The following is a 17,504-nucleotide window of genomic DNA, read 5'->3' as shown; positions in this document are numbered from 1 at the left end:
ATCGTCCAAGTATGGGATAATTGTGACTCCCTGCCTGCGCAGGAGCACCATCATTTCCGCCATTACCTTGGTGAAAATCCTCGGGGCCGTGGAAAGCCCAAACGGCAACGTCTGAAACTGGTAATGACAGTCCTGTACAGCGAATCTCAGGTACGCCTGATGAGGAGGATATATGGGGAAATGAAGGTATGAATCCTTTATGTCTAGTGACACCATAAAATTCCCCCCTTCCAGGCTGGAGATAACCGCCCTGAGCAATTCCATCTTGAATTTTAACCTTTTCAAGTACAGGTTTAGAGATTTTAAATTCAGAATAGGTCTGACCGAGCCATCCGGTTTCGGGACCACAAACAGTGTTGAATAGTACCCCTTCCCCTGTTGAAGTAGGGGAACCTTGACCACCACTTGTTGATGACACAGTTTTTGAACTGCAGCTAAAACTATCTCCCTTTCTGGGGAAGAAGCTGGTAAGGCCGATTTGAAAAACCGGCGAGGAGGCACTTCTTCGAATTCCAGCTTGTAACCCTGGGATACAATTTCCATTGCCCAGGGATCCACCTCTGATTGAACCCAGATGTGGCTGAAGAGTCGAAGACGTGCCCCCACCGGGGCGGACTCCCTCAGCGGAGCCCCAGCGTCATGCGGTGGATTTAGCAGAAGCCGGGGAGGACTTCTGCTCCTGGGTACTAGCTGTAGCCGGCAGTTTTTTCCCTCTACCCTTACCTCTGGCGAGGAAGGAAGAGCCCTGACCTCTTCTGGACTTATGCGACCGAAAGGACTGCATCTGATATTGTGGCGTTTTCTTTTGCTGTGAGGAAACATAAGGTAAAAAAAATAAGATTTTACTTACCGATAAATCTATTTCTCGTAGTCCGTAGTGGATGCTGGGGACTCCGTCAGGACCATGGGGAATAGCGGCTCCGCAGGAGACAGGGCACAAAAGTAAAAGCTTTAGGATCAGGTGGTGTGCACTGGCTCCTCCCCCTATGACCCTCCTCCAAGCCTCAGTTAGGATACTGTGCCCGGACGAGCGTACACAATAAGGAAGGATTTTGAATCCCGGGTAAGACTCATACCAGCCACACCAATCACACTGTACAACCTGTGATCTGAACCCAGTTAACAGCATGATAACAGCGGAGCCTCTGAAAAGATGGCTCACAACAATAATAACCCGATTTTTGTAACAATAACTATGTACAAGTATTGCAGACAATCCGCACTTGGGATGGGCGCCCAGCATCCACTACGGACTACGAGAAATAGATTTATCGGTAAGTAAAATCTTATTTTCTCTGACGTCCTAGTGGATGCTGGGGACTCCGTCAGGACCATGGGGATTATACCAAAGCTCCCAAACGGGCGGGAGAGTGCGGATGACTCTGCAGCACCGAATGAGAGAACTCCAGGTCATCTTTAGCCAGGGTATCAAATTTGTAGAATTTTACAAACGTGTTCTCCCCCGACCACGTAGCTGCTCGGCAGAGTTGTAATGCCGAGACCCCTCGGGCAGCCGCCCAGGATGAGCCCACCTTCCTTGTGGAATGGGCCTTGACAGATTTAGGCTGTGGCAGGCCTGCCACAGAATGTGCAAGTTGAAATGTGCTACAAATCCAACGAGCAATCGTCTGCTTAGAAGCAAGAGCACCCAGTTTGTTGGGTGCATACAGGATAACAGCGAGTCAGTTTTCCTGACTCCAGCCGTCCTGGAAACCTATATTTTCAGGGCCCTGACAACATCTAGCAACTTGGAGTCCTCCAAGTCCCTAGTAGCCGCAGGTACCACAATAAGCTGGTTCAGGTGAAACGCTGACACCACCTTAGGAAGAAACTGGGGACGAGTCCGCAGCTCTGCCCTGTCCGAATGGACAATCAGATATGGCTTTTGTGAGACAAAGCCGCCAATTCTGACACTCGCCTGGCCGAGGCCAGGGCCAACAGCATGGTCACTTTTCATGTGAGATATTTCAAATCCACAGATTTGAGCGGTTTAAAATGTGATTTGAGGAATCCCAGAACTACGTTGAGATCCCACAGTGCCACTGGAGGCACAAAAAGGGGGTTGTATATGCAATACTCCCTTGACAAACTTCTGGACTTCAGGAACTGAAGCCAATTCTTTCTGGAAGAAAATTGACAGGGCCGAAATTTGAACCTTAATGGACCCCAATTTGAGGCCCATAGACACTCCTGTTTGCAGGAAATGCAGGAATCGACCGAGTTGAAATTTCTTCGTGGGGCCTTCCTGGCCTCACACCACGCAACATATTTTCGCCACATGTGGTGATAATGTTTTGCGGTCACCTCCTTCCTGGCTTTGACCAGGGTAGGAATGACCTCTTCCGGAATGCCTTTTTCCCTTAGGATCTGGCGTTCCACCGCCATGCCGTCAAACGCAGCCGCGGTAAGTCTTGGAACAGACCTGGTACTTGCTGAAGCAAGTCCCTTCTTAGCGGCAGAGGCCATGAGTCCTCTGTGAGCATTTCTTGAAGTTCCGGGTGCCACGTCCTTCTTGGCCAATCCGGAGCCACGAGTATAGTTCTTACTCCTCTACGTCTTATAATTCTCAGTACCTTGGTTATGAGAAGCAGAGGAGGGAACACATACACCGACTGGTACACCCACGGTGTTACCAGAACGTCCACAGATATTGCTTGAGGGTCTCTTGACCTGGCGCAATACCTGTCCAGTTTTTTGTTCAGGCGGGACGCCATCATGTCCCCCTTTGGTCTTTCCCAACGGTTCACAATCATGTGGAATACTTCCCGATGAAGTCCCCACTCTCCCGGGTGGAGGTCGTGCCTGCTGAGGAAGTCTGCTTCCCAGTTGTCCACTCCCGGAATGAACACTGCTGACAGTGCTATCACATGATTTTTCGCCCAGCGAAGAATCCTTGCAGTTTCTGCCATTGCCCTCCTGCTTCTTGTGCCGCCCTGTCTGTTTACGTGGGCGACTGCCGTGATGTTGTCCCACTGGATCAATACCGGCTGACCTTGAAGCAGAGGTCTTGCTAAGCTTAGAACATTGTAAATTGCCCTTAGCTCCAGTATATTTATGTGGAGAGAAGTCTCCAGACTTGATCACACTCCCTGGAAATTTTTTTTCTTGTGTGACTGCTCCCCAGCCTCTCAGGCTGGCATCCCTGGTCACCAGGACCCAGTCCTGAATGCCGAATCTGCGGCCCTTTAGTAGATGAGCACTCTGCAGCCACCGCAGAAGAAACACCCTTGTCCTTGGAGACAGGGTTATCCGCTGATGCATCTGAAGATGCGATCCGGACCATTTTTCCAGCAGATCCCACTGAAAAGTTCTTGCGTGAAATCTACCGAATGGAATCGCTTCGTAAGAAGCCACCATTTTTCCCAGGACCCTTGTGCAATGATGCACTGACACTTTTCCTGGTTTTAGGAGGTTCCTGACTAGCTCGGATAACTCCCTGGCTTTCTTCTCCGGGAGAAACACCTTTTTCTGGACTGTGTCCAGAATCATCCCTAGGAACAGCAGACGTGTCGTCGGAAACAGCTGCGGTTTTGGAATATTTAGAATCCACCCGTGCTGTCGTAGAACTACTTGAGATAGTGCTACTCCGACCTCCAACTGTTCTCTGGACCTTGCCCCTATCAGGAGATCGTCCATTTTCTTTGAAGAAGAATCATCATTTCGGCCATTACCTTGGTAAGGACCCGGGGTGCCGTGGACAATCCAACCGGCAGCGTCTGAAACTGATAGTGACAGTTCTGTACCACGAACCTGAGGTACCCTTGGTGAGAAGGGCAAATTGGGACATGGAGGTAAGCATCCCTGATGTCCCGGGACACCATATAGTCCCCTTCTTCCTGGTTCGCTATCACTGCTCTGAGAGACTCCATCTTGATTTGAACCTTTGTATGTAAGTGTTCAACTATTTCAGATTTAGAATAGGTCTCACCGAGCCGTCTGGCTTCAGTACCACAATATAGTGTGGAATAATACCCCTTTCCTTGTTGTAGGAGGGGTACTTTGATTATCACCTGCTGGGAATACAGCTTGTGAATTGTTTCCACTACTGCCTCCCTGTCGGAGGGAGACGTTGGTAAAGCAGACTTCAGGAACCTGCGAGGGGGAGACGTCTCGAATTTCCAATCTGTACCCCTGGGATACTACTTGTAGGATCCAGGGGTCCACTTGCGAGTGAGCCCACTGCGTGCTGAAACTCTTGAGACGACCCCCCCCACCGCACCTGAGTCCGCTTGTACGGCCCCAGCGTCATGCTGAGGACTTGGCAGAAGCGGTGGAGGGCTTCTGTTTCTGGGAATGGGCTGCCTGCTGCAGTCTTCTTCCCTTTCCTCTATCCCATGGCAGATATGACTGGCCTTTTGCCCGCTTGCCCTTATGGGGACGAAAGGACTGAGGCTGAAAAGACGTTGTCTTTGTCTCCTTTATACGGCAATACTTCCATGTGCCGTTTGGAATCTGCATCACCTGACCACTGTCGTGTCCATAAACAACTTCTGGCAGATATGGACATCGCACTTACTCTTGATGCCAGAGTGCAAATATCCCTCTGTGCATCTCGCATATATAGAAATGCATCCTTTAAATGCTCTATAGTCAATAAAATACTGTCCCTGTCAAGGGTATCAATATTTTCAGTCAGGGAATCCGACCAAGCCACCCCAGCGCTGCACATCCAGGCTGAGGCGATCGCTGGTCGCAGTATAACACCAGTATGTGTGTATATACTTTTTAGGATATTTTTCAGCCTCCTATCAGCTGGCTCCTTGAGGGCGGCCCTATCTGGAGACGGTACCGCCACTTGTTTTGATAAGCGTGTGAGCGCCTTATCCACCCTAAGGGGTGTTTCCCAACGCGCCCTAACTTCTGGCGGGAAAGGGTATACCGCCAATATTTTCTATCGGGGGAAACCCACGCATCATCACACACTTCATTTAATTTATCTGATTCAGGAAAAACTACAGGTAGTTTTTTCACACTCCACATAATACCCTTTTTTGTGGTACTTGTAGTATCAGAAATATGTAACACCTCCTTCATTGCCCTTAACAAGTAACGTGTGGCCCTAAAGGAAAATACGTTTGTTTCTTCACCGTCGACACTGGAGTCAGTGTCCGTGTCTGTGTCGACCGACTGAGGTAAAAGGACGTTTTAACGCCCCTGACGGTGTTTGAGACGCCTGGACAGGTACTAATTGGTTTGCCGGCCGTCTCATGTCGTCAACCGACCTTGCAGCGTGTTGACATTATCACGTAATTCCTTAAATAAGCCATCCATTCTGGTGTCGACTCCCTAGAGAGTGACATCACCATTACAGGCAATTGCTCCGCCTCCTCACCAACATCGTCCTCATACATGTCGACACACACGTACCGACACACAGCACACACACAGGGAATGCTCTGATAGAGGACAGGACCCCACTAGCCCTTTGGGGAGACAGAGGGAGAGTTTGCCAGCACACACCAAAAACGCTATAATTATACAGGGACAACCTTTATATAAGTGTTTTTCCCTTATAGCATTTTTATATATATAGTCATATCGCCAAATAAGTGCCCCCCCTCTCTGTTTTAACCCTGTTTCTGTAGTGCAGTGCAGGGGAGAGCCTGGGAGCCTTCCCACCAGCATTTCTGTGAGGGAAAATGGCGCTGTGTGCTGAGGAGAATAGGCCCCGCCCCCTTTTCGGCGGGCTTCTTCTCCCGTTTTTCTGAGACCTGGCAGGGGTTAAATACATCCATATAGCCCCCAGGGGCTATATGTGATGTATTTTTAGCCAGAATAAGGTACTATCATTGCTGCCCAGGGCGCCCCCCCCCCAGCGCCCTGCACCCTCAGTGACCGCTGCTATGAAGTGTGCTGACAACAATGGCGCACAGCTGCAGTGCTGTGCGCTACCTTATGAAGACTGAAAAGTCTTCTGCCGCCGGTTTCTGGACCTCTTCACTTTTCGGCATCTGCAAGGGGGTCGGCGGCGCGGCTCCGGGACGAACCCCAGGGTGAGACCTGTGTTCCGACTCCCTCTGGAGCTAATGGTGTCCAGTAGCCTAAGAAGCCAATCCATCCTGCACGCAGGTGAGTTCACTTCTCTCCCCTAAGTCCCTCGATGCAGTGAGCCTGTTGCCAGCAGGACTCACTGAAAATAAAAAACCTAACAAAACTTTTACTCTAAGCAGCTCTTTAGGAGAGCCACCTAGATTGCACCCTTCTCGGCCGGGCACAAAAATCTAACTGAGGCTTGGAGGAGGGTCATAGGGGGAGGAGCCAGTGCACACCACCTGATCCTAAAGCTTTTACTTTTGTGCCCTGTCTCCTGCGGAGCCGCTATTCCCCATGGTCCTGACGGAGTCCCCAGCATCCACTAGGACGTCAGAGAAAATAGATTTACCTGCAGTAGCTGTGGAAACCAGGTCCGTGAGACCCTCCCCAAATAAGTCCTCACCTTTGTAAGGCAAAACCTCCATATGCCTCTTTGAGTCGGCATCACCCGTCCATTGGCGGGTCCACAGGGCTCGCCTAGCAGAAATCGCCATGGCGTTGGCTCTCTAACCCAGCAGGCCAACGTCTCTCTGAGCATCTCTCATATATAGGACTGCGTCTTTAATATGACCCAAGGTCAATAAAATGGTATCCCTATCCAGGGTATCAATGTCAGCTGACAAGGTATCCATCTAAGCCGCCACAGCGCTACAAACCCAAGCCGACGCTATTGCCGGTCTGAGCAAGGCACCCCTATGTGTATAAATTGACTTCAAGGTAGTTTCCTGCCTGCGATCAGCAGGATCCATGAGGGCTGCCGTATCTGGAGACGGCAGCGCCACCTTTTTGGACAAGCGCGTTAAAGCCTTGTCCACCCTGGGCGAGGATTCCCACCGTACCCTGTCCTTTGCCGGGAAAGGATACGCCATAAGAATTCTCTTGGGAATCTGCAGTTTCTTGTCTGGAGTTTCCCAAGCTTTCTCAAATAACTCATTCAGCTCATGAGATGGGGGAAAAGTTACCTTTACATCTTTTCCTTAAACATGTGTACCCGAGGGGCGTGGCCAGGACGGGCATGGAGTAGCACTCTCACTGTGCAGCTCTCCAGCCACTATATCCTGAAATACCATCCTGCAGTCCCCCCCTGGGTCTGATATTGGAGCCATAGCTTCCTGAATGTTTCCTGCCCCCCCTGGAGCGGGTCTAGTCCAGTTGCTGCCGTGTGCCGTGTCGCTGGAGCCAGCTTTGTGTGAGTGCCCTGCTTGGCGCTGAGCCTGCGTGTGAAGCCGCGGGCTCGCGCTTTCTACAACCCGCAAGTTCGGCTCCCGCTGCCTGCCTGCCGCCGCCCGCTACAGCCAGCCGAGCCGCTGGTGTACGGGAGCGGGGAAACTGCATCTGCCGCCCCGTCTGGCTGTGGGAGTGCCTGGAGAGCCCACGGAGCGGCCGCTCCGATCCTCCTGCGCTGTCTGATGCTGCCGGTCTGCGGGTGACTCTCTGGATCCTCTACTGTGTGGTATGCCTGCGTGCAGTCTGTGACCCAGGTATCCGGGGCGCGGGTCTTTTACTGCGGGGTGGACTGCTATTAGGAGTCTACACTGAGCTGGCTGGATATTTCCTGTGGTGTATACACCCTCTCCCACCCTCCTTCTGCTCTACTCCTGCAGCTCACTGACTCTGTTCTTCATTCTTATGTCATAAGGTGCGGGCTCCCTTGCTAAGCCCGGGGGACTGTACTGGGTAATTGCTCCTGTGTGCCTTACAGGCTTGGGGGAGATGCTGCTTAGTTCCCTGCTCCACTAGGTGAATACTTTATAAAATAGCCGGGAACCCTGGTCCTGTTCTCTGTCTATATATTTATATATATGTACATACTCTCCCACACCTGCTGCCTTTTCATAGTGTGTTGGTGCAAGCACTCCCCCTCTTGTCTGCATTTGCTTTGATATATCCTGTTGGCCAAGTGGAGCGGCATCGTGTTGTCCAAAATGGTGAGAGGCCGCCAACTTAATGCGGCGGCGGGCACGATGGAAAAGTTTATTCGCAACCCCGGCCCTCAGCAACAGAGGGGAGAGACTGTGCGGTCTGAGACATCGCCCCCATCTCCTGCATATAGTTCCGCCTCCTCTGACCCTCCGGATGCCGCACTGCAGAGAGTATTGGATGCAGTTACTGCCAGCGAGGCGCGTCTGGCTGATAAAATCGGGCAAGTGCAATCTGATCTCTCATTATTCATCAGGACCTTCAGCGGGTGAGGGAGAGAGTGGGAGAGGCTGAGACCCGTATATCCAATGTTGAAGACTCTGTCGGCCCGCTGGGTCGTCGCACTGATGCTTTGGAGTCTCAGATGACAGATGTGCACAAAAAGCTGACGGATATGGAGGGACGTCTGCGGCGCAATAACGTCCGCTTCATTGGCCTGCCCGAGAAGGAAGAGGGCTCAGCTCCTGAAGAGTTTCTTGTAAAATGGCTCCGGGATGCCTTTGGATCTGAGGAATTTTCGCCTTACTTCACCGTTGAACGGGCTCACAGAGTTCCAATGCGCCCGCTGCCTCCAGGGGCTCCACCCCGCACCTTTATTGCTAAGTTCCTCCACTTCCGTGACCGTGACACAGTTCTGAGGCTGGCTCGTACCAAAGGCCCTTTAAAATGGAATGGGTCGCCCATATCAGTATTCCCGGATTTTACGGTGGATGTACAAAAAGATAGGGCTCAATTCCTGCCGGTCAAAAGGAGACTCCGTGAACTTGACCTGCCATATGCCATGCTCTTCCCATCTAGACTGCGGGTGGTGGCTGATGGGGAAACAAAGTTTTTCACAACTCCTCGTGAGGCCATGGTATGGCTGGACAGACGTTTCCCGGCGAGGCGTGCCCTTGCGGATACTTGAATTCCCGGCTTAGCTCTGGAGGCAGTCTTTCTCCTGTTTTTGTTTTCCTTGTTATTTATTCTGTTTGTTGTGCTTATATAAGTCATTTACTGCAAGGCGATAGGATGCAGGAGTGTTTGATTGATGTCGATGTCCACCTCGTCCCCCGCTATTCTGCTCCCGCGGTCTTGACAGGTTATATGGTTATTCGCTTGCCTGCTCTGATATATCTGTTATGTTATATATATGGCTTGAGATGTCTGGTTCTCTGATATCCGTGTATGTTTCACTTTGTGTATTGGATTGACCTAGGGGGTGGATCTCTATGATTTCCCCTCAATTTTTTCGGGGTGGTGGTTGGTGGCTGGAGGCTATCTCTTTTTTCTCCCGAGAGTCATTATATTCTTGGCCCCGATTAAGGTGTGTTTGCACTAGTTAATGGTGCTACAAAGTTTTGTTTATTTTTATTTCTAGGTATTTGTATTCAGTTTTGGGATCCAAGTATGCTGCATGTTGGGGGTGGTATACAGGGAGGGGGGCGGGGGAAGGGTTTGGGTTGTACGTACTTTTTGTGTGGGAGTTTATGTTGTGAATGTACATGGTTTGCTGCTGTACTATTTAAGCAATGGTGTCCGGTAACTGAACTTATGCATGGCGGACTTGGCTGGCCGCGGGGGGTTGCGCTTATTATACTTCTGATGTCCTATGGCTGGGCTTAAAGTGTTATCGTGGAATGTGAGAGGGCTCAATGATAAAGTTAAGAGGTCCCTGGTACTCCGACAGATTAAACATTATGCCGCTGATATTGTCTGCCTTATGGAAACTCACTTGGTGGGTGGTAAGATTCTCTCTTTGAAAAGACCCTGGGTGGGATGGGCGTACCACTCCATGCACACTTCTGCCTCTAGTGGAGTTTCGGTCCTTATTAGGCGGACCGTCCCCTTCGTGCTGGAATCTATGCAAACGGATCCCGGGGGGAGATATGTGTTTTTGAAATATAGACTATTTTATGTCCCTGTCCTCCTTCTAGCTGTTTATGTGCCCCCTCCCTACTCTCCTGATGTTCTTAAGAAGGCTGCGGGGTTCATGGCCTCATTCCCCGGGATATCTGTTGTTTGCCTTGGGGACTTCAATAATGTGCTAGATGCTGCAAAGGACAGGCTCTCTATATCTCCATCTGCTGCGTGTCCTGGGAAATCCACTTTTGCAAATGTGGTGTCGGGGTTGGGCCTGGTCGATCCTTGGAGATTGAGACATCCGTCTCTTAAACAATACTCCTGTTTCTCTCACTCTCACTCTTCGTTCTCCAGGATTGACCTGGCCCTCCTCTCGAGCGATATGGTCCCCCGGGTTGGTGATATCAGATATGAAACTAGGGGTATATCAGATCACTCCCCGTTGACCTTTACTTTAGACTTCAACTGCTCTAGGGGTCAAGCTGTATGGAAATTTAATCCATTTTGGCTCGTACACATGGGGGACGGCTCTGACTTGGTGGCTGCATGGCGGGAATTCTTTGCACTGAACAGTGCCGAAAAAGCTATCTCTAATTTATGGGACACGTTTAAGGCCTTTCTGAGGGGGAGTTTGATTAAACGGGTGTCTAATTTGAAGTCCTTTTATAGGCGACGGGAGGCTGAACTGGAGGCCCAGAGTGTCGCTGCAGAATTACAATACTTACAAGATTCTTTGGACAGTTCTAAGCTAGCCTGGTTATCGGCTCAGAGGGAATGGAAAGATTACCTAATGGATAAGACTCAGCATAGACTTCTTTTCTCCTCCCATACCTTTTACGCTACTGGTGATAGGCCGGGGACATACCTGGCCTCCCTGGCCCGGGGTGATAGACCTACTAGTATTGTGGTTGAGATTGTGAACTCTGATGGTGTTCCCCTGACTCAGACTCCACAAATGGCGGTTGAATTTGTATCCTACTATAGCCGTTTGTACGAATCCAAACTGGATTGTACTTCGTCGCAACTGAACGATTATTTAGACAGTGTTTGTTTCCCCACTTTATCCAGCGAGGCTTGTGACCTGTTGGAAGCACCTATCTCATCTGATGAAATGATGGCCGCTGTTAGGGCCTCCCCTAGTGGTAAAGCCTCGGGTTTGGATGGCATACCTTCTGAGGTCTATAAGCAACACTTGGATTTCTTTGTCCCTCGTCTACTTGAGTTGTATGGCCAGATCTATGCACAGGAGTCTCTCCCCCCGTCTATGGCGGAGGCAGTAATTGTGGTTCTCCCTAAACCTGACAGGATCTTAGGAAAGTTGAGTCCTATCGCCCTATATCCCTCTTACCCACTGATATTAAAATTTTGGCTAAAGTGTTGGCTGGCAGATTAAATGCAGTTATTTCTCACATAATACACCCGGATCAGATGGGATTTATGCCCAATAAATCGACTTCCATTAACCTTAGACGTCTGTTTACTCACCTACAAATCCCCCGCAAGGACCCCTCCTCCTCCATAGTCGTTTCGTTGGATGCCGCTAAGGCTTTTGACTCTGTGGAGTGGGATTATTTGTGGGAAGTTATGCGTAGATTTGGTATAGGCCCAAACTTTATTAAATATGTTCGATTGATGTATTCTTCTCCTTCGGCGAGGGTGGCGGTAAATGGTTTCGTATCTCACTCCTTTCCCCTATCTAGGGGTACACGACAGGGTTGCCCACTGTCCCCTACTCTGTTTGCTATGGCCATTGAACCCCTTGCATGCCTCCTGAGGGCGGACGTGGGGATCTCTGGCTTTAAGGTGGGTACCCGTGAGGACAGGGTGGCCTTATATGCCGATGACGTTTTGTTGTTTGTGGATCGCTATGCTGAGTCTATGCCTAGGATTTTGGAAATTATTATTGGGTTTGGGCGATACTCTGGGCTCCTGATTAATTGGGAGAAATCCTTTATTACCCCACTTCGGGGCGAAGTTCCTGCCTCCCCGTTGGTAGCTCTCCCGTTGCGGTGGGTGGACTCCTTCAAATATCTGGGCATTTGGGTGTCTAATGATCCTCAGAAATTTTCCTCCCTAAATATTACTCCACAAATAACGTATCTCCGTACCCGGGTGAAGGCCTGGGTGAAGTTACACCTAACGGTCACGGGGAGGGTTAACATGGTAAAAATGGTTTTCCAGCCCAAACTTCTATATGTTTTACAGCACTCTCCCGTTTATATTCCGCAGAAGATTTTTAAACAAATAAATGGGTTGCTTTCCTCCCTGGTGTGGGCTAGTAAGCGGGCACATTTGAGACTGGATACCCTGACCAGGTCACGGGAATTGGGGGGTTTGGCTCTCCCCAACTTCCGTTTTTATTACTATGCGGCGCAACTGACACATGTCTGGGAGTGGGTTAACGACCTCGATGCCCTGGCTTTGCACTCACTGATGATGCACCATGACTATCCTGGGGGATCCCCATTACAGCTACTCCTTGGCGGTAGTGTCAAAATGTCCACACTGCCACTGGTTAAACAATCCATCCTAATATGGAAATTGGTGCACTCTGATGCATGGTCACGGTGTTGATCCTGATACCCCACTGGATAATGCTTACGGGTTGCCGGAACTGTGTCAACTTCAAGTCAGGGAGGTCTGGGGGAACTGGGGAGTGTATTCTTTAGGCCATTTATATAGTGATGGGACCCTTAACTCATTCCAACAACTTCAACAAGTGCACAATGTCCCCTCAGGGTTCTTCTTTCGATTTCTTCAGCGGAGACACGCCTTGGCTGCCCAGTTCCCGAATGGCCCTCCGGTCCTCGTTGATTCCCCGGTCAAATTAATGCTGCGGACGCTGGACTCGGGACACCTAGTTTCTAAGATATATGGTCGCATTCTCCAGATGCACCATACTGACTCTCTAACTTCTCTTCGGGGTAGGTGGGAGTCGGATGTGGGTATGTTATCAGATGCTGCATGGAACACTGCTATGGGATCCCATCGGATCTCCACTTCCTCTGTTAGATACCAGCAAATACAATTATATATTCTGCATAGGGTGTATATGACTCCGGTGAGGTTAGCACATATTGGGGGGTCTCATAGCTCACGGTGCCCTAAGTGTGGAGCCATGGGGGCCGACTTCTGGCATCTGCTTTGGTTGTGCCCTAGCATATCTCTGTTCTGGAAGGCTGTTATACGTACTATAATTGATACAGGTATTCCCTCTTCCATATGTACGCCTGTGCTGTGTACACTGCTAATTGTGGACGAGGAAGCCTTAGATCCGCCCAGCAGGTGATATGTAATTAATTTATGTGCCCTGGCTAGGGTCTGCATAGCCCGGCTGTGGCTGGCGGGTGAGGCCCCGGCACCTAAGGCTTGGATATCTCTAGTCAATGAAACTATTGCACACGAAAAATGTGTGTTCCTGGCTAGGAAGGTGGAGAGGAAATTGTTTACAATATGGGGCAGGTGGATGGACTCTAGATATTTTAAGGATAAATAAAGTTTAGATTTGTATTTCTTTCCTTATTTTATTCTGGGATGTCTTGGAGGTGGCTACCCTCGCGGCCGGCCTTGTTGTGTTGTATTTCAATATACTGTGCTTACTCTGCTATGCTTATGCTTATATTGGAAGTGATGTGTCTGGGTTGTGTTACTTCCAGACGCCGACGCTTTGCGACTGTGTGACTTATGAGACATTTTATCCGCTTGATGTACCATGTGCCTTATAATTATACAGCTGTTTATGTGTATTTTGTGTATGTTTGTAGTTAAGTTTGTTTTTGTGCAAGTTGTTAATGCAAAATCAAAAACTCAAATAAAAAAATTATTGAATTTAATAAAAAAACGTGTACCCTCGTGTCAGGGACAGAGGGGTCATCTGTGATATGTAAAACATCTTTTATTGCAATAATCATATAATGAATACTTTTGGCCACCCTTGGGTGTAACCTTGCATCATCGTAGTCGACACTGGAGTCAGAATCCGTGTCGGTATCAGTGTCTGCTACTTGGGATAGTGGGCGTTTCTGAGACCCAGAAGGGCCCTGTGACACAGTCAAAGCCATGGATTGACTCCCTGTTTTATCCCTGGACTCTGCTTTGTCCAATCTCTTATGTAACAAAGCCACATTTGCATTTAAAACATTCCACATATCCAACCAGTCAGGTGTCGGCGTTGCCGACGGAGACACCACAATCATCTGCTCCACCTCCCCCCTAGAAGAGCCTTCCGCTTCAGACATGCCGACACACACGTACCGACACCCCCACACACTCAAGGGAATATGCCAGCACACACCCAGCGCCACCAGACCCTGGAATAAAATCCCAGTTAGGACAGCGCTTTTATACAAATATATATAATAAAACTCACTGCGCCTTACATGTGCCCCCCCCCCCCCCTCTTTTTTGCTCTCTGTGACCGTGTACAGCAGGGGAGAGTCCGAGGAGCCAGCTTCTCTGCATGTGCTGTGGAGAAACTGGCACTGGTTAGTGCTGGAGGATCAAGCCCCGCCCCCTCAGCGGCGGGCTTCGGTCCCCCTCAAATAATCAAAAAACTGGCGGGGGTTAATAATATACTGCCTCCGCGGTATATTTACATCTGCCAGTGTCGCTTGAGGCTATTAACTGCTGCCCAGGGTGCCCCCCCTGCGCCCTGCACCCTTACAGTGCCCGCTGTTGTGTGTGTGTGTGAGAGCAATGGCGCGCAGCGTTACCTCACTGAAGTCTTCTGCCGCCTTTGAAGTCTTCTTTCTTCTTTTACTCACCCGGCTTCTATCTTCCGGCTCTGTGAGGAGGACGGCGGCGCGGCTCCGGGACGAACGGCGAGGGTGAGACCTGCGTTCCGACCCTCTGGAGCTAATGGTGTCCAGTAGCCTAAGAAGCAGTGCGTATCACTTAAGTAGGTCTGCTTCTCTCCCCTCAGTCCCACGATGCAGGGAGCCTGTTGCCAGCAGTGCTCCCTGAAAATAAAATACCTAACAAAAATTCTTTTACAGAGAAACTCAGGAGAGCTCCCCTGTAGTGCACCCAGTCTCCTCTGGGCACAGGATCCAACCGAGGTCGGGAGGAGGGGCATAGAGGGAGGAGCCAGTGCACACCCATTCTAAAGTTCTTTATAGTGCCCATGTCTCCTGCAGAGCCCGTCTATACCCCATGGTCCTTACGGAGTCCCCAGCATCCTCTAGGACGTAAGAGAAAGAGATTTAGCAGCGCCCAAGATGAGAAAGGGATGGATCGTGGAAAGCGGAAACAACTGGATTGGGAGAGGGACTGGATGTGGGGGGAACAAGGAAAGAGCAAATTTAAGACAATAGTCTTGGGGAACAGTGGAAAGGAAGATGTTATCAATAGAGAGGAAGTCTTTAGTTTTGGAGATGTTGAGTTGAGGGTAGCTTTATGATATGCAGAAGGAGACATATGACAGACAGGAGGCAACATGACTGAGGTCTGGAGGGTAGAGATCAGGGGAAAAGTAGTAGATTTTGGAACCATCAGCAAAGTAGTGGTAGAAAAGGCCAAAAGGAACTGATGAGTTCACAGAGCAAGAAATGTAAAGGGAGAAGAGAAGGCTACTGAGGGCAAAGCCTTGAGGGACCTCCATGGGAAGTTGAAGTGGAGGAGATTTAGAGCTGGCTGTATATACTAAGATGATCAAATGGACAAGTATGAGATGAACCAGGAGAGAGCAAAGTTACGGAGCCTAAAAGGGTGTGCAGGAGGAGGAAGTGGTCAACAACAGTGTTAAATGCTGCTGTGTGGACAAGGAGCACAGGGGCAAACACAGGGGGATTTCCAGATATATATCGGCTCAAGTTCAGAACATGGAATCCCCTGGACTATCAGGTTTGCTATACATGTGGACATCTAGTGGAAACAGTAACCTTGCGTAAAGCGTGGCGAGCAAAGTGAGCCCACGCGGGTACACTTTTTAATGTTTAATGAAGATGTTCTGAAGCAGTTTAGTTATGCTAATCCGGGTGCTCCATGTTCTGAACTACATATATATATATATATATATATATATATTGTACACATAATCCCCTTTTGGTAGTAGTTACCTTTGTTCTGTTTCACTATATGGGGTCTGTACTGATTTGGAGCAAGAGGAGGTACTTTTATTTTAAAAGAAGAGAGCAGGACTGTACAGTATTGCTCTGCTTTCTGGAAGCCCCACAAGCTGCTGTTGGTGGTGGCAGGAGAGGGGGCACGAGAGATATTGAATATATAAAGAGGTGGGCAGCAACAGATCGTGGAGACCCACATGAGGAGCTGGAACAAGAGGAGCAGGTAACCTGATGCCGGCGCTGCTGGTGCAAGGGTCTCTCCATCTGTGCAGCCACCATGGAGCCAGAGAGCTGGTCCCTTAAAGTCCTGTTTAGCAGGGAGAAAGAGGAGGTGGGGCTTGGGCCGGAGGCATGGCAGGGTAAAGAAGTCAGCCACCTGCCTGTGAGGAGAGGTTAAGCCAGCCCAGCAGTAGACACTGAAGATTGGAGCGCAGTGCAACCAAGTACTCTTTGTTCCTGCTGTTGCCAAGTGCCCCTGACATCTCTACGTTCTGTGCATTTCTCATACACCCCACCCCCAACGTGAGCCACTGGAGCATGAGAATAGAGAAATGGACTTTGGATTTGGCTATGAGGAGGTCATCAGAGACCTTGGTGAGGACAGCTTCAGTGGAATGAAGAGATTGAAAGCATGTTTGGAGTGGGTCAAGAATGTAGTGAGTATAGTGGAAGGCGATGAGGAAGCTGTACACCACCCGCTCAAGGGGCCTAATTCAGATGTGGTTTGAGGTTGCATTGCTGCTGATTACTTGGAAGCAGCAGCAATGCACTAATATGGTAGTGGAACAGGAGGAATCTGATATAAGTAGATGCCTCTTGCATGCATTTGTGATACAGTGCTGCATCCTAGGATGCATCATCGGATTACCTGCAACACCATCTGCCAGCTGCGTGACCCATGGTGACACGCAAGCCGGCCACAGCAGCTTTGGGAAACGGCAGCCATTACCGCCCCCTCCCCACCCCCAAACAGCAGCAGAATGTGCAGCCGTAGTACGTCCAACATGCACGCTACAGGTCTGGCACATGAGCAAAGTACCAAACGCTGGTACTTTGCATCATGTGCCACAGATCCTTCGGGATCTGAATTAGGGGAAGTGTCAGATGTATTTCTTTGGAATCCCTGTTTGGTCAGGTCCACTGTATCCCTACAAAAGCCTTGCATGACTATTAGGATTTACTTTGTGATGTCTTTTGTTCTACACATGTGGAATATCTAACTGTGGGATCAGTATGATATACCGGCGGCCGGGATACCGACTACGGCATCCCGTCTGCAAGTATACTGACAGCGAAGCGAGCGCAAAGAGTCACCTTGCAGGCTCACTGCTCTCGCCACACGTTCTATTCCCACTCTATGGGTGTCGTGGATGGTTCCGGTATGAATGGTCGACCATGTTATGGTCGACAGTCATTAGGTCGACCACTATTGATCGACATTGACATGGTCGACACGGACACATGGCCGACACATGAAAATGGTCGACACGCGAAAGGTCGACATATGAAAAGGTCGACATGAGTTTTTTAACTTTTTTTGGTGTCGTTTTTTGCGTAAAGTGACTGGGAACCCCAATTAGTGCACCGCGTCCCCCCGCATGGTGCCTTCGCTCCGCTACCGCTTCTCTCGGCACACTTTACCGTTCC

At 49.8% G+C, this 17,504-nt stretch overlaps 1 protein-coding gene across 1 annotated transcript in view; it reads right to left on the bottom strand.

The window, feature by feature from the left end:
* The window catches only part of C2HXorf58 (chromosome 2 CXorf58 homolog), a 98,218-nt gene that overhangs the window by 39,390 nt on the left and 41,324 nt on the right, over positions 1-17,504 (bottom strand). The window lies entirely within an intron of this gene.

Source organism: Pseudophryne corroboree, chromosome 2 (assembly GCF_028390025.1).
Source record: "Pseudophryne corroboree isolate aPseCor3 chromosome 2, aPseCor3.hap2, whole genome shotgun sequence".
NCBI classification, from domain to species: Eukaryota; Metazoa; Chordata; class Amphibia; order Anura; family Myobatrachidae; genus Pseudophryne; species Pseudophryne corroboree.
Note: the sequence above shows the minus strand (reverse complement) of the source record. Positions and strands in the feature narration are given on the sequence as shown.